The 23,554-nt window shown below is 43.8% G+C and overlaps 1 long non-coding RNA gene across 1 annotated transcript; it reads left to right on the forward strand.

Annotated features, from left to right (window-relative positions):
* The first annotated feature begins 17,855 nt into the window (after window positions 1-17,855).
* LOC144581622 (uncharacterized) lies at window positions 17,856-19,563 on the forward strand. The gene is made up of 2 exons (XR_013532686.1): window positions 17,856-17,997; window positions 18,422-19,563. It is a non-coding gene; the product is annotated as an uncharacterized LOC144581622 (long non-coding RNA).
* Window positions 19,564-23,554: the final 3,991 nt, after the last annotated feature.

A 23,554-nucleotide genomic window follows, 5' to 3' on the forward strand; every position in this document is an offset into this window, starting at 1 on the left:
AGAGGGTCACTTGTGCCCAGGAGGGCGAGGCTGCAGTGAGCTGAAATCATGTCACTGCACTCCAGCGTGAGACCCTGTCTCAAAAAAAAAAAAAAAAAAAAGAGGGCCACTCCAAAATATTTTGATGTTTTTCGTATTATTTTTATTGACATTATTTTTTAACATTGTCGGCATTAGTCTGCTATTTTTAAAATACTCAGCATATATAGAAACATTTAACTTAACGAGCTCATTGTCTTCCTCCTGAGCTCATTAGGGATAGGATCTTAGGATCTTAGAATTCTAGGAGAACCACCAAGTAAAATTCTAGGTCACTGTTACTGGAGCAAAGAAGTGGGTGTTGGATTTCAGAAAGAGGATGCCAGGGCTGACTTAGGTCTCTTCCCAGCCCAGCATCACTGATGGAATCAAAGCAATCATGTTTTTCACAGTGGTGTTCCTTACACTGGGAGACATCAGAGGTTTCTTTCAGAGTGGGAATCACCACCAACGTGGGAGACAAATGCCGCTTCCTTGTTGACCCCCACCTGCCTGAGGTAAAGCGACAGGTGGCCAAGGAGACTTTTCTAAGCAGCAGCTGTTCCTGCATGTTGCGTGTCTGCTTCTCTGGAGTCCCAGTGTAATCGCCTCTTCCAATTAACCTCGACTCTGGAGAAACTGGACTGCTGACACCTATGAAAGCTCAAGCCACTACTTCAGATAATCAGGGAACCCATTCAGAGGGTTTATCTCACAGAAACGTAATGCAAACGTGGGTCTAGTTCCAAGGATTTTGCACAGACTTCACTAGCTAACATTGTATTTTGTTTTTTGAAACAGGGTCTCTTTGTCACCCAGGCTGGAGTGCAGTGATGCAATTGTAGCTCACTGCAGCCTTGACCTCCTGAGTTCAAGCAATTCTCCTGTCTCAGCCTCCCGAGTAGCTGGGACTGCAGGCACGCACCACCGCACCTACATATTTTTTTCTATGCTTTGTAGAGACGGAGTGTCACTATGTTGCACAGGCTGGTTTTGAACTCCTGGGCTCAAGCAATCCTCCTGCCTTGATGTCCCAAAGCACTGGGATTGCAGGTATGATCTACAACGCCCAGCTAATTGTTTTGAATATATAGAAAAATTTATCAGTAAAGCTGTTTTTATGAAATTTTAATCTGCTTCTGATAAACACAAAAGAGAAAATAAATCTATGTAGTTCTCAAGAAAATGAAGATAGAACAATTAAGTTAAAATTCCTTTGAAGCAAATATGTAAGTTGCTTATGTGAAGATTTCCTATCTTTGTTTGCATCGTACAGAACAACAATTCAAGGGGCCCAGATAAGGATGACGGGAGCTGGATTTCTTGAGGGAGACAGCCTAATCGCATATCAGTTCTGTTTGGAAATCACAAAGACACCCCCGTAACGGCGTCTGGCACCTGATTCTCTAAGCTATCTGTTCATCACTGTCCTTATGTTCTTGTTTCTATTTCATCCATATTCATTCCATGTCAAGGCAAAACTCCAAAGTGATTTGCAAAAGTCTGTGGTAAAGTCCCATTAGAGAGGATATGAGCAAGAGCATCTAACATGTATAGAGCAATTCAGTATGGCCAAGTTCAGCCAGACTCTATTCAAAGCACGTTGCTTATATTATTGGGATGATTCCTCAGTGGGACCCAAGGAGGTAAGTACTGACAATGCCACCCCTATTTTACAGATGAGCAAACTGAGACAAATGGGAGTAAAGCATTGTGTCCAAACCCCTGGGGTGTGAATATCAGAGCCAGGTGGACCAGCGCTGCAGCCACCTCCTGACACTGCCTTTGCTTGGGGGGCATGCTTAGAAAATCAGGATTAATAGGTCCAGCATGGTGGCTCACACCTGTAATCCCAGTACTTCGGAGGCCAAGGCAAGCAGATCACAAATCAGGAGTTCAAGATCAGTCTAGCCAATATGGTGAAACCCCGCCACTACTAAAAATACAAAATTAGCGGAGCACGGTGGCACAAACCTGAAGTCCCAGCTACTTGGGAGGCTGAGGCCGGAGAATCACTTAAACCCAGGAGGTAGAGGTTGCAGTGAGCTGAGATTGTGCCACTGCACTCCAGCCTGGGTGACAGAGGGAGACTCCATAAAAAAAAAAAAGTAAAGAAAGAAGGAAGGAGAAAAAAGAAGGAAAGAAAGAGAGAGAGAGAAAGGAAAGAATGAAGGAAGGAAGGAAAGAGAAAGAAAGAAAGGGAAAGAAAATCACAATTAATGAAAGAAAAAATTATGATTAATGAAAGAAAAAGTCTTCATGTTTAGTTTTCTTTGTTGTTGTTTTTTTGTTGTTGTTGTTGTTTTTTGAGACTGAGTCTTGCTCTGTTGCCTAGGCTGGAGTGCAGTGGCATGATCTTGGCTCACTGCAACCTCCGCCTCCTGGGTTCAAGCAATTCTTATGCCTCAACCTCCTAAGTAGCTGGGACTGCAGACGTGTGCCACCAGGCCCACCTAATTTTTGTAATTTTAGTAGAGACAGGGTTTCACCATATTGGCCAAACTGGTCTCAAACTCCTGACCTCATGATCCACCCACCTCAGCCTCCCAAAGTGCTGGGATTACAGGCATGAGCCACCACGCCCGGCCTCATGTTTACTTTTTAAATTTTTCAGATATTCTATATATTCAATCTTAAATTTAAATGAAAGCTTATTAAATTTCTCTTTTCTGCCAGGTGTGGTGGCTCATGCCTGTAATGCCAGCACTTTGGGAAGCTGAGGAGGGAAGATCACTTGAGCCCAGGGGCTCGAGACCAACCTGGACAACATAGCAAGACCCAGTCCCTACAAAAAATACAAAAATTAGCCAGGCGTGGTGGTGTGCACCTGTGGCCCCAGATATTCAGGAGGCTGAGGCAGGAGGATGGCTTGAGCCCAGGAAGTTGAAGCTGCAGAGAGCCACGATCACGCCACTGGGCTCCAGCCTAAGCAACAGAGTGAGGCCCTGTCTCAAACACACGAAAACAAGCAACAACAACAACAAATTTATATCCATATATATAATGAAATTTCTATATTCTCATGAGCACAAAAACCTAGTTGGAAAGAATGAGTAAGATCTTGCATGCGGGGAAGAAGAAGAAAGAAGAAGGAGGAGGAGGAGGAGGAGGAGAGGAAGAAGGAAGAAGGAAGGAGACTAACAGGCCAGGTGCAGTGGCTGATGCCTGTAATCCCAGCACTTTGGGAGGCTGAGACGGGCAGATCACGTGAGATCAGGAGTTCGAGATCAGCCTGGCCAACACAGTGAAACCCCGTCTCTACTAAAAATACAACAACAACAACAATTAGCCAGGCATGGAGGCATGCACCTGTAGTACCAGCTACTGGGGAAGCTGAGGTAGGAGAATCTCTTGAACCCAGGAGGAGGAGATTGTATGAGCTGAGACTGTGCCACTGCACTCCAGCTTGAGTGACAGAGTGAGACTCCATCTCAAAGAAACCAAACAGGCGGGGCGCAGTGGCTCACGCCTGTAATTGCAGCACTTTGGGAGGCCAAGGCCCGTGGATCACGAGGTCAAGAAATGGAGACCAGCCTGGCCAACATGGTGAAACCCCGTCTTTATTAAAAATACAAAAAAATTAGCTGGGCGTGGTGATATCTGCCTGTAGTCCCAGCTACTTGGGAGACTGAGGCAGGAGAATCACTTGAACCTGGGAGGCAGAGGTTGCAGTGAACCGAGATGGAGCCACTGCACTCTAGCCTGCTGACAGAGCAAGACTCCATCTCAAAAAAAAAAAAGAATAAGACCTAGAATTAGCTAGCACATAGGATAACTATAGTAAATACATATTTTGTGACAGAATCTCGCTCTGTCTCCCAGGCTGGAGAGTGCAGTGGCGTGATCTTGGCTCACTGCAACCTCCACCTCCCAGGTTCAAGCAATTCTCCTGCCTCAGTCTCCCGAGTAGCTGGGATTACAGGTGCCTGCCACCTGCCGGCTAATTTTCGTTTTTGTATTTTTAGCAGAGACAGAGTTTTGCCAAGTTGGCCAGGCTGGTGTTAAACTCCTAACTTCAGGTGATCTGCCCGCCTCGGACTCTCAAAGTACTGGGATTACAGGTGTGACCCCACCATGCCTAGCCATTAAAAGAAAATTAATTATACATTTAAAATAACTAAAAGAAGGCCAGGCACGGTGGCTCAAGCCTCTAATCCCAGCACTTTGGGAGGCCAAGGCGGGTGGATCATGAGGTCAAGAGATCGAGACCATCCTGGTCAACATGGTGAAACCCCGTTTCTACTAAAAATACAAAAAATTATCTGGGCATGGTGGTGCGTGCCTGTAATCCCAGCTACTCAGGAGGCTGAGGCAGGAGAATTGCCTGAACCCAGGAGGCGGAGGTTGCGGTGAGCCGAGATCGCGCCATTGCACTCCAGCCTGGGTAACAAGAGCGAAACTCTGCCTCAAAAATAAAATAAAATAACTAAAAGAGTTGAAATGGATTGTTTGTAAAACAAAAGATAAATGACTGAGATGATGGATTCCCATTTTGCTCCAATATGAATATTATGCATTGCATGCCCGTATCAAAATATCTCATGTACTCCACAAGTATATACACTTACTACGTAATAGTAATTAAACATAAAAATAAACTTCAAAAAATAAAAACAAAACAAAAATAAACTTTTAAAAATACGTTCTGTATTTTCTGAGTTATCTCAGTGGGTAATTTATCTTCCCACTTTACTTAAAGCTTTGTCTCTTGTGGAAAAAAATAGTTCCTGCTTTTCCATTGGCCATCTGTCCCCGTTAAATGCATTGTTCAGCTCCATACGTGGCTTTCAGATGCTCAACATAGGGGTATAAAATATCGATTTCACTCGAACATAGAATTCATTCACTCAAAGTTTATGAAATTTCAGAAATTGAATGTATGGTAGCAGTGGGCAGTTTCTCACGCCTGTAATCCCAACACTTTGGGAGGTCAAGGCAGAAGGATCACTTGAGCCCAGGAGTGTGAGACCAGACTGAACAACATGGCAAGACCTTGTCTCCAGAAAAAATAAAAAGTTAGCGGGGCATAGTGGTGTACGCCTGAGGTCCCAGCTAGTCAGGAAGCTGAGGTGGGAGGATTGCTTGAGCCCGGGAGGTTGAGGCTGCAGTGAGCTGTGATCTCACCACTGTTCTCCAGCCTAAGCAACAGAGCAAGACCCTGTCTCAAAAAAAAGAAAGAAAGAAAGTATGACAGCATAAATTGCACAACTCTCGGTATGTTTAAGGAGAAATATAAGTTGTTTCTACTGTTCAGAAATAATCAACTTTAGCTAATGAACCCAACATTATACTGGAAGTTCAGAGAACACCTCACAAATATCCTGGGGAAGGCCGGGCACGGCTCATGCCTGTAATCCCAGCACTTTGGGAGGCCGAGGCGGGCAGATCACAAGGTCAGGAGATCGAGACCATCCTGGCCAACATGGTGAAACCCTGACTCTACTAAAAATGCAAAAAATTAGCCAGGCGTGGTGGTGCACACCTGGAGTAGTCCCAGATACTCAGGAGGCTGAGGCAAGGGAATCACTTGAATCAGGGAGGCAGAGATTGCATTGAGCCGAGATGGAGCCACTGCACTCCAGCCTGGTGACAGAGCGAGACTCCATCTCAGAAAAAAAAAAAAATCCTGGGGAAAACCACAAACAATTTTATTATTATTCACTTTCTTCTCAGACAAAAAATTGTACCACATCAATATGTATAGAAGAATTCTTCGTATCTTGACACTAATCTCAGTCATGTAAGAATAATAATAATACAATAATAATAATCTCAGCAGTGTCATCAAATGGTGACTAGACTTTGTCATGTCCTGGAGAAAAAGATTCCCAGCACTTTCTATATTAAAAGCATCTTTGGAAGGACAAGTTCTATTTCACACAAATACGTATGAAGTTGAACATCTGTAACCCCTTCTGCCAGTAAGCACTAACCTTAAAAGAGTGTTCCATCTATGACCTCTGAAATCTGATCAGTGGTGTTGGTTTTTCCCACACCGTCGCGTCAACTTGTTTTCAGTCGTATTGTTGTACAAGTTGCCACAAAAAATATGCAAAAGCTTTTAAACAAAACTTGGCACCATGTTGATAATGTGAACCTTCAATGTGAGGTCACGCTATTGTTGACCACGTTAACTTCCACGAATAGGAATCTGTATCCTGCATTGTTCTTCAAGCGTCAACAAAATGAATATAGTTTTTGAAAACTTTTCTTTAATCATCCAAATCAGTTACATTATTCAAAATCACCTATAAATTTACAAGCTCCTTGAGAGCTGGAACAGTTTTCATTCTGCCATTCATCTTTGTAACCTTCATAGGACTTAGCCATAGACACAAATTAAAAATACACACACACTCACACACACACCCCTACATACAAACGTATACAAATATTTATAGTTGAAATGAAAAAACATGTACAATACCATCATGGTTTACTATAGCCTCAACCTCCTGGGCTCAAGCAATCCTTCTGCCTCAGCCTCCTGAGAAGTTGGGTCCACAAGTGCATGCCACCACACCTAGCTAACTTTTTAATTTTTGCTAGAGATGAGGTCTCACTGTACTGCTCAGACGAGTCGCAAACTTCTGGCCTCAAGCAATCCTCCTGACTTGGCCTCCCAAAGTGCTGGGATTACAGGTGTGAGACACTGCACTCGGCTAAAAATGCTGTATGGCACTTTAAAGAAATCATTGTAACTTTAATGAAATAGAAAGGAGCTCAAACAGAGAAGAGAATGCGTGGGAGGGTATTGGACTATTCCAGGCAAGTGCTGGAGGAGCCGAGGATTAGAAAAATAGCCACAGATTGGAAACCAGGATTCAAACTAGACACTCCAGCTCCAGGATGACCTCATTATACTGCCTTAGCTTAGCCAAAATACCTAGAAAATTACAATTAGTAAGGGAAAAAAAAGTCATCACACTTGGTTTTCAGATTCTCCAGATATTCTATACAGTATATTAAATTCCAAACTCAGATAAAAGCCTATTAAATTTTTATAATCAGCCTGGCTCAGTAGTTTACACCTGTAATCCCAGCACTTTGGGGGGCCAGGGTGAGCAGATCACAAGGTCAAGAGATCAAGACCATCCTGGCCAACACGGTGAAATTGCATCTCTATGAAAAATACAAAAAATTAGCTGGGCGTGGTGGTGTGTGCCTGTAGTCCCAGCTACTTGGGAGACTGAGGCAGGAAAATCGCTTGAACCTGAGAGGCGGAGGTTGCAGTGAGCCAAGACAGCATCATTGCACTCCATCTCAAAAAAAAAATTATAATCTCTTGTGTGTCATTGTGACTAACTATTCATTCCAAATCGTTTAAAGATTTTCAGTTGATAAAAGTAACACATAAAAAAGTAATGATTTACCACATTCGTAGCCTATTTTCTATTATCCTAGAAAATATTTAGAAGGTAAAATGAATGGGATGTGTTGATCAGATGAAGCTTGAGAGGGACAGAGAGAGAGGATGATACCACCTTTTCTATTTTGGGAAACTGGGTAGATAGCAGTACAATTTAACAAGATAGGAAAGGCAAGAGAAAATATTTTCCAAATAATCATTGCAAGAACTTGTCTTTCCTTTCTGCAATGAGTTTTGCCACGAGTGTAGGGGTCAACTCTTCTGCTTCTGCCATTGGTGTTCTATTGAATCATTGCTTAGTTACTTTGCTCCAGATATTTTTGCTGTACTTCTAACAGTCCCGGTCAAGCTAAAAAGCACCATGTGTTACACAGAGAACTGAGATACACCCCACAGCACAGACGACCTCTTCCAGAGCTGTCGACTTTATAAGCACTGCTAGTTGATATTGTGGATGACTCAGCTGATCATCCTACCATGGTGAAGTCTGCTGGCTTCTTCAGACCCACACGCTTTGGTCCTAACAGGACTGCATTTGAGATGATAAGACACATTTTCTATCTGAGTGCATCTTTATTCTGAGTGTAATAAGTGTTTAACATTCTCACAGACTTGCAAAGATATCTAACTAATGAACTACATGTTAAAGATGAAGGAGTGTTCTGATCTTCAGTAGAAGTTATCAGTAAACCAACTTTGAAATGGCTGCAAGGCGGAGCTACTGGATATCAAGTTCTGCCCAACTATTTATCTGGTTATGGAGACACCAGCATTTATGTTTATCTATCACCACATTTTTTTTTTCTTTTCTATTCTTTCCTTTTTTTTTTTTTTTTTTGAGACAAGGTCTCACTCTATCACCAAGGCCGCAGTGCAGTGGCTGGATCACAGTTCACCGCAGCTGTGAACTCCTGGTCTCAAGCTATTCTCACCACTCAGCCTCCCAGAGTAGCTGAGACTACAGGTGCATGCCACCATGCCCAGCTAATTTTTTGTATTTTTTTGTAGATATGGGGTTTTGTCATGTTGCCCAGGCTGGTCTCCACCTCCTGAGCTCAAGCAATCTGGTCACCTTGACCTCCCACAGTGCTGGGATTACAGGTGTGAGCCACCATAGCCAGCCAATTTTGCTGTTTTTCAAATGTTACTGGTCTTCTTGATTACTGCTTTGTTTCTCCTCGTGTTTTCTAAGTGTTTCCTTATTTTGGCCTTTAATCAGTTTAAACATTGTCTTAGTTCATTCATACTGCTGTAACAAAGTACTATACACTGGGTAATTTACAAACAGTAGATGTTTATTTCCCACAGATCTGGAGGCTGGGAAGTCCAAGATGTAGGCATTCAGTGTATGATGAGAGTCTTTATGCTGTGTTCTCCCATGTTGGAAGATAGAGGGCAAACCAAATCCTCTGCTGGTTCCCTCTGGCTCTTTTATGAGGCATTCATTCATTCATGAGGGTGGAGTCTTCTGACTTACCAACTTCCTAGAATGTCTCATTTCTTTTTCTTTTTTTTGAGACTGAGTCTTGCTGTGCCACCCAGGCTGGAGTGTAGTGGTGCCATCTCAGCTCACTGCAACCTCCATCTCCCAGGTTCAAGCAAGTCTCCTGCCTTAGTCTCCCGAGTAGCTGGGACTACAGGTACGTGCCACCACATCCGGATAATTTTTGTATTTTTAGTGGAGATGGGGTTTCATCTTATTGGCCAGGCTGGTCTTGAACTCCTGACCTTATGATCCGCCCACCTCAGCCTTCCAAAGTGCTAGGATTACAGGTGTGAGCCACTGCACTCGGCCTCATCTCTTTTTTTTTGTACTGGAAAGAAATCCTACAAATGTGAAGGAAGTGGCATAGCCTTTAGCGAGTCCTCAAATCTTATTAGAACTAAGACAGTTCATAATGGAGAGAAACCCTAAAAGTGTGAAGAATGTGGCAAAGCCTTCAACGTCCTCAATCCTTAACAGACATAAGATGATTCATACTGGAGAGAAACTCTAGAAACCCTAAAGTTGTGACAATGCTGGCGACAACACCTCAAACAAAAAACTATGCTGGTGAGAAATATGAATAATGTGACAAACCCTTTAAATGGTTGTCACACTTGATTGTAGGTAAGGTCATTCTTTTTTTTTTTTTTTTTTTTTTTTGAGACAGAGTTTTGCTCTTGTCACCCAGGCTGGAGTACAATGGCGCCATCTCGGCTCATCGCAACCTCCACCTCCTGGGTTCAGGCAATTCTCCTGCCTCAGCCTCCTGAGTAGCTGGGACTACAGGCGCGCACCACCACGCCCAGCAAATTTTTGTGTTTTTTAGTAGTGACGGTGTTTCACCTTGTTGACCAGGATGGTCTCGATCTCTTGACCTCATGATCCACCCGCCTCAGCCTCCCAAAGTGCTGGGATTACAGGCATGAGCCACTCTGCCCGGCTGGCCTCATCTCTTAATATCAACACATTAAGTTTCAACATTTTGGAGCGAACACGTACAAACCATAGCAAACATGCACCATGGTCTTCAACCCATTGTTCTATTGTCTAGAGTTCCTGGCACTTTGACCCAGCTGTTGGTTTAACTCTGTTCACATGGAGAGCTCCCCTGTGGGATGTGGAATTTTGGATGGTGAGCTCATTATCTGTGGGGATTTGCCTATGAAAATCCAGGGAAGTCTGGGCAGAGGGCATGTTCCTTCTCCAGAGATTTACAGACTTACTTGCTTCTTTCAAAGTTTCAGGGTATCACCAGATACCCTTGAATACAGGTGGCTCACGCCTGTAATCCCAGAACTTTGGGAGACAGAGATAGGCAGATCACCTGAGGTTGGGAGTTCAAGACCAGCCTGACCAACATGGAGAAACACTGCCTGAGACCACTTCTTTTTCTTTTCTAGACAGAATCTGGCTCTGTCACCCAGGCTGGAGTGCAATGGTGCCATCTCAGCTCACTACAACTCTGTCTCCTGGGCTCAAGCCATTCTCCCACCTCAGTCACCCAAGTAGCTGAGACTACAGTCATGCACCACCACTCCTGACTAGTTTTCTGTACTTGTAGAGATGGGGTTTTGCCGTGTTGCTCAGGCTGGTCTCGAACTGTTGAGCTCAAGTTATCCACCTACATCAGCCTCCCAAAGTGGTGGGATTACAGGTGTGAGTCAAGGCGCCCATCCTTGAGACCACTGCTCATGTTAATTTCTTGGCTGTGAGAATACCCTGACCATGCAGGTTGCATAAATTCAATCCCAAACACATGTGACAGTAATAATTGTCACCTTTGATAATAATTTCTTAGAAGACTTGGGAGACAACCAGGCATGGTGGCTCACTAAAGCCACTTGAGCAACTCTCTCTGTGAGACTCCCTCTAAAAAAAAAGCTTATAGAAATATTCCAGGCCTTACAGCCTTAATCAATAAATTGAGATTACTGGGGTGGGGCCCAAGTACATGCGTTTTTAAAGCTCTGTGGGTAATTATAAAGCAAAATCATTATAATAAGCACTTAACGAAGCACTGATTGACTAGTCAGGAGGAGGAGGCTGTCCTAGCTTGAACCGAAACTCTGTCTAATCCGGGGTTTGAAACCCACTTGGGCACATCTGGTGACCTCATGAGGCCGAACTACCAGATGTCTGTTTGCACGAAAGAGAAAGGAGTGCCAGGGAGATAATACAGCCCAAGAAAAGAAAATCCAGGCACAAGATGAATCCCAAGAAGGGCTTGGTGTCTGTGACTCGGACCTGTGTTCACCACATGAACTCACCTTTGATCCAAGGGAGAAGGACAGGAGCCAGACACACCAAGTTCAAGTCCTCTGTGATTGTGGCTGTCACTTACCTCTCAAAATCTCAGAATTCTCACTTGGAAAATGAAGATACGAGAAATCCCTCTCTTGGTGCCTCTGGAAATACCAAGTGAGGCCAAGTGTGTCAAGTTATTAGCAGAGTTAGTGGATCATATTATGTGCTTAATAAACACTAACTTTATAAGTTAAAGTGGAACTTTCTTTTTCTTTTTATTTTTTTCTCTCTTTTTTTTTTTTTTTTTGCATTTTTAGTAGAGGCGGGGGTTTCATCATGTTGGCCAGGCTGGTCTCGAACTCCTGACCTCAAGTTTTCCACCCACCTCGGCCTCCCAAAGTGCTGGGATTACAGGTGTAAGCCACCACACCCAGCCGGAACTAGCTTTTTCACTAAAACCTCTGGTCCCCTGATGGACCTAAGAGCAGACTACAAAAGGAAGAGACGGGGGGTGGTGGAGTTGCCTTGGATGGCTGAGCCCATTGGCTCTGACAGACGCTCTGCAGTATTTAGGTGATGATGCCATCCTGGAGAAGAAGTGTTTCTATATAGGACTTAGCTCATGACTTCCAGTTGTACGTGATGTATTATTTCAGCCCCGAAGGAACATTTACTACCCACCAGTAGTAATATTATTCTACTAGTAGTAACATTCTTTTTTTTTTTTTTTTTTTTTGAGAGTCTCGCTCTGTCTCCCAGGCCGGCATGCAATGGCGTGATCTTGGCTCACTGCAGCCTCTGCTTCCCAGGTTCAAGCAATTCTTCTACCTCAGCCTCCAAATAGCTGGGATTACAGGCAAGCACCACTACACCTGACTAATTTTTTTTTTTTTTTTTTGTATTTTTAGTAGAGATGGGGTTTCACCATATTGGCCAGGCTGGTCTCGAACTCCTGACCTTGTGATCCACCCACCTCAGCCTCCCAAAGTGCTGGGATTATGGGTATAAGCCAGCATGTCAGCCCAGAAATAGAGTGTTTTAAGGTGTTATAAGCAAAACAGTTTACAATGCTTTCAAATTAAAGAACTCTGGCAGTATAAGCTTCCAGCTGTGGAAGTTAAACCTGAAACTCAAGTTACTGAGAGGAAAAGGTGGTCAGAAGGCTTTTTACCAAGTTTTACATAGAATTAAGATTCATTAGAATGACATGACTGGAAAATGTGAATTATGAAAAAACATCCCTCAGCATGCATTGTAATCAACCGGAGGGCCGTTAAAATCGATTTCTGTGGCTCATGCCTGTAATCCCAGCACTTCGGGAGGCCGAGGCAGGCAGATCACGAGGTCAGGAGATCGAGACCATCCTGGCTAACATGGTGAAATCCTGTCTCTACTAAACATACAAAAATTAGCCGGGTGTGGCAGCACATGCCTGTAGTCCTAGCTACTCAGGAAGCTGAGGCAGGAGAATTGCTTCAACCCTGGAGGTGGAGGTTGCAGTGAGCTGAGATTGTGCCACTGCACTCCAGCCTGGGCAACAAGCAAGAGTCCATCTAAAAAAAAAATCCATTTCTGGACCCCAACTCCAGAGTTTCAGATTCAGTGGATCTGGGACCCAAAAATGGACATTTCTAACAATTTCCCAGGGGATCCCGTTCAGAGATTCAATGGGGTACATACACAGCATGGAATACTATCCCCGGTAAAGAATAATGAGTTCATGTCCTTTGCAGGAAGAGGGATGAAGCTGGAAGCCATTATCCTCAGCAGACTAACACACGAACAGAAAACCAAACACCACATGTTCTCACTCATAAGTGGGAGCTGAACAATGAGAACACATGGACACAGGGAGGAAAACAACACACTCTAGGGTCTGTTGGGGGCTGGGGAGGAGAGCATCAGGATAAACAGCTAATGCATTAGGAACTTAATACCTAGGTGCTGGGTTAATAGGTACAGCAAACCACCATGGCACACGTTTACCTATGTAACAAACCTGCATGTCCTGCACGTGTATCCTAGAACTTTAAGTTAAAAAAAAAAAAAAAAGAACTGGCATTTCTCCTGAACGAGCTCTGGGTAACTAGCATGTTCGCCTCAGTCACGCACCATCCACCGACATGGAATGGACATTTCCTGCTACACAGAGCGCTGTTGACACATTTTTTTTTTTTTTGGTATTTGTTTTGTTCAAGTATCCAGTTTATGCTTATTAAACAGACTGCAGTAAAAAGTCTCAAAGCGATTCTTGAAATGAACTTCCAGAGGACTGAACACATTAAGTGTTGAATGAAATGTATGTTAGGGGCTTCAAGGCTATTTTTGGTTCATTGGCTGTCTGCTCAGAGCAATCATTTTCTCTTCAGCCTCAGCAAACAAACAGTTACATAACATGCCTGAGACGGCACAGCGTGCAGTGGACAGACCGGGTCTCCACAGTGAAGGTTTCTGCTTTCTACCTCTGTTTAGTGCCTAGAACATGGCAGGTGTGCAAGAAATGTATGCAGAACTGTGAAATCACTGGAGGGAGAGAGAGGAAAGAGGGAGACACAAATCCAGTCGAATCAAGCTTCAAGCTTGTCCACAGGCGTCAGAGTTGATTCCTTACATTTCTTTTTATTTCTTCCGCTTTTTTTCTTTTTGGTCTGAGATGGAATCTCACTCTGTCACCCAGGCTGGAGTGCAGTGGCTTGATTTTAGCTCACTACAGCCTCTGCCTCCTGAGTTCAAGTGATTCTCCTGCCTCAGCCTCCTGGGTAGCTGGGATTACAGGCCTGCACCACCAGGCCCAGCTCATTCTTGTATTTTTAGTAAAGATGGGTTTCACCATGTTGGCCAGGCTGGTCTCCCAAGTCCTGACATCATGATCTGCCCGCCTTGGCCTCCCAAAGTTCTGGGACTCAGGCGTGAGCCACTGCGCCCAATTTTTTTTTTTTTTTTTTTTTTTTTGCGACAGGATCTTGCTGTTGCCCAGGCTGGAGTGCAAAGGAACAATCTCAGCTCACTGCAGCCTTGACCTCCTGGGCTTAAGTGATCCTCCCACCTCAGCCTCCAGTGTAGCAGGGACTACAGGTGCATACCACCATGCCCAGCTAAATCTTGTATTTTGTGTAGAGACGGGTCTCACCATTTTACCCAGACTGTATATTTCTGAATTACTTTGCTGCTCTACAAAATTTCCAGCTTCCCTTTGCTTAAGATGAAAGTTGCTCTGTATACAAAGGTAATTGGTATCATAGCCCATCCCCAGGAGAGATTAAAACAAAAACCCCAAATGGTATTTTTAACAGCTGGTGCAAGCAGGATGTGCAGGTCATTGTTTTAAAACCACATCACCCAACAGAGAAAAATAATCGAGGTTGTTGTTGTGGATTTTTTCTCTGACTCACTCATAAGACTATTACCTCGTTTTCTAATTGGCCTAGAAACTGTTATTTCATCTTTTGTATCCTCTTGGGCTTATTTTTTTAAATAACCTGGCATAGAATTAACATCCACCATGTGATTTTCAATTTTACCCATATTAGGCATGACTGTCGAGCAGTATTTTCCTGTCAGATTTCAGGATCATTTTGCAAATGGCACCCAGCAGTCCCACCACTCCAAATTGCAGGTCACAATAGACATCCCTCAGCACATTGGACCCAGGGCCGTGTACCTATGTTGGATATATCGGCCCACTGGACTGCCTCTAAATGTGTGCATTCATTCCTATCTCTATCCCACAAGCTGGCTAGACGGCAGAGCTTTGGCTTGTGTTTGGTTGCATTGTTTGATGATTTTTTCCTGCTGGTCTGATGGCTTTTAGGGTCAGTGATAGGCATTTTAGAAATCATTCAAGGGGACTTAGCCTAGTCATTTATCCCTGAAGTCCATCAACATTGCTGGCTGGTGGGCCTCAGGGTGGGTGTTCTCTCTGGGGACTAGCTGGACGGAGATGGGGCTCATGTCCTTATTTTAGTCTCTGTTTAATGAAAGGAAGGTCTGCTTTACTTGGAAAACAAATTGGTTGCTTCTAGAACTTGGGATTTTATATAATAGCTAATATTGCTAAAGACTACTGTTTACTAGTTTCCCTAATCTGTCAGACAACGTCCTAAGAAATCTAACAACAACCCTGGGAGTTATTTATGATAATTTCTATTTTACATAAAGGAAGCTACAATGTAGAAAGGCTAGGTGACTTTCTTTTTCTCTCTCATTTTTTTCTTTTTCTCTTTCTCTCTCTCTCTTTCTCTCTTCCTTCCTTCCTTCCTTTCCTTCTTTCTTTCTTTTCTTTCCTTTTCTTTTGACAGCATGTCGCTCTGACACCCAGGCTGAAGTAGACTGGTGCCATCACAGCTCACTGCAGCCCCAACTCCCAGGCTCGAGTAATCCTCCTACCTCAGTCACCTGAGTGGCTGGGACTACAGGTGTCGGACACCATGTCCAGCTAATTTTTTATTTTCTTGGAGAGACGATATCTCACTATGTTGCCCAGGTTGGTCTCATACTCCTGTGCTAAAGTGAACCCCCTACCTTGGCCTCCCAAAGTGCCAGGATTACCGGTGTGAGCCACCACGCCTGGTCAGCCAGTTCTATTTGTCTCCAAATAATAATAGAGAATGTTTATTAAATTCTTTATGCTAATCCCTCTATGTGTGTTATTTCTTATGAAATAAGAAAGGCCCAGAAGAGCTATGGCATGTGTCCAAGTCACATGGTGAGCTTAGATAGTGCCTGCAGTCACCTGGTGTTTCTCATCTGTGACACCAATTTTTCCATGGTACTGAAGCTCTGGGGAGAAGTCAGCAGAAATATTGGTCCTTGCTATGTGGGCACTGCCCTCAGAGGCCAGGTGTGGGCTCTGGAGATCTCTGGAGCTTTCTGGAGCCAGCTGCCTGGGTTTAAGTTCCGGCTCTGCACTCCCTTCACTGTGTGACCCAGAGTGGGTTACTTACCCTCTCTGTGCTTCCATCTCATCTGTAAATGAAGATGACAACAGTGTCTTCAAAGGGCTGGAGTGAGGATCATCCTAGTTAAAAAAAAAAAAAGTGACCTTTTATCAACAATGATCACTTCTTATTATGGGAGGGGAAGGGATGTCACAGAAGTGAATATTCTCATTTTCCACAGAAAAAACTTGTGGAGATTTCAGGTCACTAGGATTAGCTCAGGGAACGGGTGAGATACTAAATGAAGAAATGAGGGTAAGTAGCTAATTAAAGTCTTGAAAACACTACATGGAGATCAAGCCATGTCGCAAATCCCAACTCCCGGCATCTCTAGGGTTCTGAATTTTCTGGAAACACTGTAAGGAAAGGACAACAGAGAAGAACCCTAAACTTACGGGGGAAAGGGGCAGTTTATTTTATCTTATTTACTTTTATAGAGATAGGGTCTCACTATATTGCCCAGGCTGGTCTCAAACTCCTGGGCTCCAGCAATCCTCCTGCCTCAACTTCCCAAAGTGCTGGGACTACAAAGTGTGAGATGTTGTACCCAGCCTTTTATTTTATTTATTTTATTTGGAAGTTTAAATTAAAGAAATTAATTAAAGTTAGGTTTGTGTGAACTAAAGTATTAATAATTAGGCAACAGCACAAATAGTGACTTTAACAGAATGATTGATGTGTGTGTGTGTGTGTGTGCGCGCGCCCTCTTCAGAGCTGCATGACACAGAGTCTTGGAAATAATTTTTGTTTTGGTTTGCTTTGTTTTTTGAGACAGGGCCTCACTCTGTTGCCCAGGCTGGAGTGCAGTGGCTCGATCTCAGCTTACTGCAACCTCCACCTCCCGGGTTCAAGAGATTCTCCAGCCTCAGCCTCTTGAGTAACTGGGATCACAGCCATGTGCCACCACGCCTGGCTAATTTTATATTTTTAGTAGAGACAGGGTTTCACCATGTTGGTCAGGCTGGTCTTGAACTTCTAACCTCAGGTGATTCACCTGCCTCAGCCTCCCGAAGTGCTGGGATTACAGGCATGAGCCACCACTCCCAGCCAGGAGTTCACTCTTAAGCACAGAATCTCCACATTCAAACGTCCAGCAAGACACTGCTATAAAGACACTACCTGAGGGCCGGGCACCCTCCAGCACTTTGGGAGGCCAAGGCGGGTGGATCACGAGGTCAAGAGATTGAGACCATCCTGGTCAACATGGTGAAACCCCATCTCTACTAAAAATATAAAAATCAGCTGGGCGTGGTGGTATGCACCTGTAGTCCCAGTTACTCAGGAGGCTGAGGCAGGAGAACCTCTTGAACCCGGGAGGTGGAGGTTGCAGTGAGCCGGGATCGCACCACTGCACTCCAGCCTAAAAACAGAGTGAGATTTCGTCCCCCCCCCAAAAAAAAATACTACCTGAGACTGGGTAATTTATAAAGAAGTGAGACTTGATGTTTTTCCATTTGTTTGTGTCATCTCTGATTTCTTTGAGCAGTGTTTTGCAGTTCTTGTAGCGATCTTTCAGCTCCCCGGTTAGCATCTTGCTCAGTATTTTAATTGTTTTTTTGGAGTTACTGTGAGTGGGATTGCGTACCTCTCCACTTGACTGTTGTTGGTAGTGATTTTCGCACATTGAATTTGTATCCTGGGACTTTGCTGATATTGTTTATCAGCTTAAGGAGCTTTGGGGCCAAGAACGGGGTTTTCTAGGTATAGGATGATGCTATCCACAAACATGGACAGTTTGACTTGCTCTCTTCTGATCTGGATGCCTTTCATTTCTTTCTAATGCCTGATTGCTCTGCATAAGACTTCCATACCATGCTCAACAGGAGCAGTGAGAGAGGACATCCTTGTCTTGTGTCAGTTTTCAAGGGGGATACTTCCAGCTTTTGCCCATTCAGCATGACGTGGACTGTACATTTGTCATAGATGGCTCTTATTATTTTGAGGTAAGTTCCTTCAATACCTACTTTATTCACTATTTACTGAGAGTTTTTAATATGAAGAGGTGTTGAATTTTAATGAAAGCCTTTCTGCATCTATGGAGATAATCATGTGGGTTTTGCCTTTCGTTCTGTTTATGTGATGAATCACATTTATAGATTTGTTTATGTTGAACCAACCTTGCATCCCAGGGATACAGACATCTGAAATGTTTGGGTTTTTTTGTTCTTGGTGTTGTTCTGTTTTTGTTTTGTTTTGTTTTAGATGGGGTCTCCCTCTGTTGCCCAGACTGGAGTGCAGTCGCATGACCTCTTCTCACTGCAACTTTTGACTCCTGGGTTCAAGTGATTCTCCTGCCTCAACCTCCTGAGTAGCTGGGACTACAGGCACGTGCCACCACGCCTAGTTACTTTTTTTTTGTATTTTCAGTGCTTTGGAGCGGAGCATCAAGGAAGAAGAAGTAACCAAACCCAATGGATGAGAAAGACAAGCTGATTTGGAAGGGAAGTGAGGAAGAGGATGAGTAAAGAAGCTGGAGAAAAGGAGACCCAGGCTCGCTCAAACGCAAAAGCAGATATTTAAAGAACGGCTTGAGAGACTGTGATTGGAAACCAAAAGAAACTAGTCACATTTTTAAGTCTCAGTGTTGGGATTACAGGTGTGAGCCACCACGCCCTGCGTGAAATGTTTTCAAAACATTTTTTAACCTGGAAACATAGATTCAAGTTGCCCTGAATATATACTCCTGAGTCTGCAACTTCAACATACATTTGTGCTAGAAAAGATCATTTTAATGACTACTTTTAAAGTCAAAGTAGGACAAATTAGAGAGTAGTTAATTGTCTCTACTATTTATCAAATAATGATTTATATATAGAGCTAAAGAAGAACTGTGTGTGCTGAAACCCTGTTTTTCACTGCTCAGGATAATTGTACATCAGAAACTTAAGACACAACTGTTCCCAAAACTGCAGTGAAAGTGACCAAGAGGAAACAGGCAGCTCCCTGGCCACAGGCTGAGTGAGCTCTCCAGAGATGGCATCCTAATCCTGGAAGCTTCGTCCATTCGGGAAGTCTTCAAAACTCCATGTAGGAATTCTTAAATGGGAATGATAATAGTGCAATTTTAAAAACAAATGAAGTTCGGGCATGGTGGCTCATGCCTATAATCCCGGCACTTTGGGAGACCAAGATGGGTGGATGACCTGAGGTCAGGAGTTTGAGACCAGCCTGGCCAACCTGGCGAAACACCATCTCTATTAAAAGTACAAAAAGGGCCTGGCACAGTGGTTCATGCCTGTAATCCCAGCACTTTGGGAGGCCGAGACAGGCGGATTATGAGATCAGGAGTTCGAGACCAGCCTGGCCAACATGGTAAAACCCCATCTCTACCAAAAAACATACAAAAATTACCCTGGCATGGCGGCAGGTGCCTGTAATCCCAGTTCCTCAGGAGGCTGAGGCAGGAGAATTGCCTGTACCTGGGAGGCAGAGGTTGCAGTGAGCCAAGACTGTGCCATTGCACTCCAGCCTGGGTGAGAAAGCAAGATTCCATCTCAAAAATAAATAAATTAAAATTAAAAATTTTTTAAAGTAGCCAGGCATGACAGCAGGCACCTGTAATCCCAGCTATCTCAGTTACTTGGGAGGCTGAGACAGGAGAATCACTTGAACCCAGGAGGTGGAGGTCGCAGTGCGCCAAGATCACACCAGTGCACTTCAGCCTGGGTGAGAGAGTGAGACTCTCTCAAAAAACCAAAAAACAAAAAACAAGAAAACAAAACAAACAAACAAACAAATGAAGAGGCAGGGCTTTGGAATTTAATTTCCAAATGGAAAAGGAAAACTTCGTTCCTCCTTTTTTTTCTTTCTCTTTCTTTCTCTCTCACTCTCTCTTTCTCTTCTTTCTACTGACTTTTAATTTCTCTGTGGCAACCAGATAAAAGCACATTTACTTAGGATTCATTCATTTCACCGGGGACATAAGAGGTTCCCTGGGTAACGGGGGATAATGCATATGGCTCTCTTTTTTCATTGCCAGTGCTGTATGATTTGGGGTAATTCTATAAACCAATGTTTGTCATTTAATTTCACCTTGTGCTTAAGTTGAACAGATTAAATAAAGGTAATGTAAACTGGAAATGGTGTTGGGGCCTGTGGGAAGTAAAAGTGCCTCTAAAGTTTCCTTTCTTGTTAAAGAATAAATTTGATAATAACTCTTTGTTAAGCCCTATCCGATGTAGCTGTGAGACATGCCATGCTTACAGGCACATAGTATATTCTATGTCCTTGTACTTTAACCAAAATCTCTGTCCTAGGTATGCTCACAGGCATGTACCAGCTCACGGCCTATGCCCGATTCCTGTTTAAGAGTTTTAAGTTGTTAGCCAATCAGGTTTTAATTTAGATTATGAGATTTGGTTCCAGCCAGTGGAGATCAGATACAGCAGTAAGGAGGACCCCCAAATGCGGAAGGGATAAATATGCCTGCTTTTCCTTTGTTTCTTGTACCCTCATGGCAAGATGGCTAGTGAGGATACCCTTCCTGCAGTGCAGGAAGTGAAAATTGCTTTGCTGAGAGATCCTTTGTCTCAGTGCTAATTTTTCCTTGCAGCACCGAGCATCTATTTCCAACAGGGCCTTGTTCCTAGTCTAGAATCAAGGATGCCCTTGGAAGGAACTTGAAGTCCCATGTTCCTATGGTAGAAGCTTCTGGGGAAAGCATCCAAGGGGCATTTGCTGAAGGGGTGTGGGTGAGGGAACCACCGAATCTCGTTGCTCTCAAGAGGGACATGGGGCTCTACCTACCTGATATTGCACTGATCTCACCTGCCCATGGAGGTGGGTTTACAGCCTGTCAAGCCTATTAAGTAATCAGGAAAAGGAACCAACCACATGAGAATAGTGACCTATATGGTGAAGAAATTCAAAGCCCCTCTCTATCCTTCCTCCACCCTGAAGCTTCTCTTCTTTTATTTAGGTCGAATTGGGAAAAAGGTAAATGCACTCCACTCCCAAGCCAGTGGGCTTATCAGGATAAGTCAAATGCTAGGAAATGTTATTGGCCCACAGCCTTGTGCTGGAATCTTCCAGGGGAATACAGGTGATAGTGGGTGTAGATTCTTCATTTCCCTGAGGCCACTTTTTAAGCAAACTCAGCCTTCTTTTCTGCAACTAGGGAAAACGTCTATGGTAGTTATTTAGCCTTCACGATGTAGGGCACTGTTCTTCTCCCATGGAATAGATACCATTATTATCATCATCCCCATTTTAAAAGTGAGGGAATTGAGGCACAAAGCAATGGAGTCACTTAAAGTTACAGAGCAGAAACGCAGACCCACACCATCTGGCTCCTAAGTTAGAGACCTAAACCACTGTGCTATACAGCAGGTTACCACACTTTATTGAAATCACATTTATTTATTTATTTATTTATTTATTTATGGGAATAGAGTCTTGCTCTGTTGCCCAGGCTAGAGTGCAATGGCGCAATCTTGGTGCACTGCAACCTACACCTCCTGGGTTCAAGTGATTCTCCTGCCTCAGCCTCCCAAGTAGCTGGAATTATAGGGGCACACCACCACGCCCAGCTAATTTTTGTATTTTTTGTAGAGACGGGGTTTCGCCAGGCTGATCTTGAACTCCTGACCTCATGGGATCCACCCGCCTCAGCCTCCCTGAAATTACTTTAAAAGTGTTTCTCCAGACCCAGGTGCAGTGGCTCACAACTGTAATTCCAGCACTTTGGGAGGCTGAGACAGAAAGAATACTTAAGGCTAGGAGTTCAAGACTGGCCTGGGCAACATAGTGAGACCCCATTTCTAAAAAAAAAAGGTGAAAAAGAAAGTGTTTCTCCCAGTAGATTATCATGTCAGCATCTTTGTCTGAGTTTCACTGCTGAGCTCCAGAAGCCATCACAGTGAAGACTCATCATAGAATGAATAAATAAGAAGGCCTAGAACCCAGACGCCAGGCCTGGGGCAGAAAGTTCCCAGGTTATCTCTCACCAGCAACTTTCCGAGCTCCTGAGTTTAAGAGAGTGCTTCTCTTCAAATTAGCCGGGGAAGACCAAGGACCCAGCATTGGCCTAGGAATGTGAGCAGAGTGTCCATCACAGCCAGCCTGTGCCCAGGCTTTTCAGACACACTCAGTTTTAAAGGCGCTCTCCCTCTGGGTCCAGTCAAGCTCCAGGCTAGGAGCACCAAGGCTGACAGTGACCGCCCATACACACTAAGTATTTCTCTGTTTTGCTCTTCCTTCTTTATTCTCTGCACACATTGCCCCTTCCAGGATCTCAAAGTGGACAGGTGGCTGAATTTAAGTGCTCTCATTTCCAGGTCAAAATACTATCTCTTAGGCCAGGCACGGTGGCTCACGCCTGTAATCCCAGCACTTTGGGAGGCTGAGGCGGGTGAATCACCAGGCCAGGAGATCGAGTCTAAATACAGGCTAAATACAAAAAATTAGCTGGATGTGATGGTTTGCACTTGTAGTCCCAGCTACTCGGGAGGCAGAGGCAGGAGAATTGCTGGAACCCAGGAGGTGAAGATTATAGTAAGCTGAGATTGCGCCACTGCACTCCAGCCTGGTGACAGAGCAAAACTCCTTCTCAAAAAAAAATACCATCTCTTAAGTTTCTTTTAATATTGGCCTTTGAAAATCTCCAACAGAACTTCTTTCAGATAAGTTTTTCATACCAGTATGTCAGTATTTCACAAAATGAAAACACTCATCATTCCCCTTCCCTAATTAATTTTTTCTGTAGCACTTATCACCATGTAATTATTTATTTTTATTTTTATTTTAATTTTTAAATTAAAAAAATTTTTTTTAGACAGAGTCTCACTCTGTCACCCAGGCTGGAGTGCAGCAGCATGAACTTGGCTCACTGAAGCCTCTGTCTCCGGGTTCAAGTGATTCTCCTGCCTTGGTCTCCCGAGCAGCTGAGACTACAGGTGCATGCCACCACGCCCAACTAATTTTTGTATTTTTAGTAGAGACGAGGTTTCACCATGTTTCCAGGGTGGTCTCGAACTCCTGACTTCAAGTGATCAGCCTGCCTCGGCCTCCCAAAGTGTGGGATTACAGGCATGAGCCACTGTGCCCTGCCACCATGTAACATATTCTATGTTTTTATATTTAACGTGTTTATTAGCAGTCCCCTCCCCACTGACTAGAATGTATGTTCTACAGGCACAGTAGTTGTGTCTATTTGGTTCATAACTATATGCTAAGCCTCAGAACAGTGTCTGGCACGTAACAGTCATTCCATTACTATTTGCTAAGTGAATTATTTGTGTAAATTGTATATCACAGCCCTGTGTTCCTTCACCAGTGTTTACAATGTACTACAATATACTTTGCACACTGTGTACTAGCCTTAATAAAAATAAGTTTAAAAAACTAGGATTTTGGGGAAAACATTTACAAAGATCAGGTAGCCCAAGGCAGGAACGAGAGGTGACTACAAATGGGCACAGGGTTTTCAGGAAAGGGCCACAAATGTTCTAGACATGGATTGTGTTGCTTATGAATATATTAAAAACATGAATATATTAAATA

This window comes from Callithrix jacchus, chromosome 2 (assembly GCF_049354715.1).
Source record: "Callithrix jacchus isolate 240 chromosome 2, calJac240_pri, whole genome shotgun sequence".
Classification (NCBI taxonomy): Eukaryota; Metazoa; Chordata; class Mammalia; order Primates; family Cebidae; genus Callithrix; species Callithrix jacchus.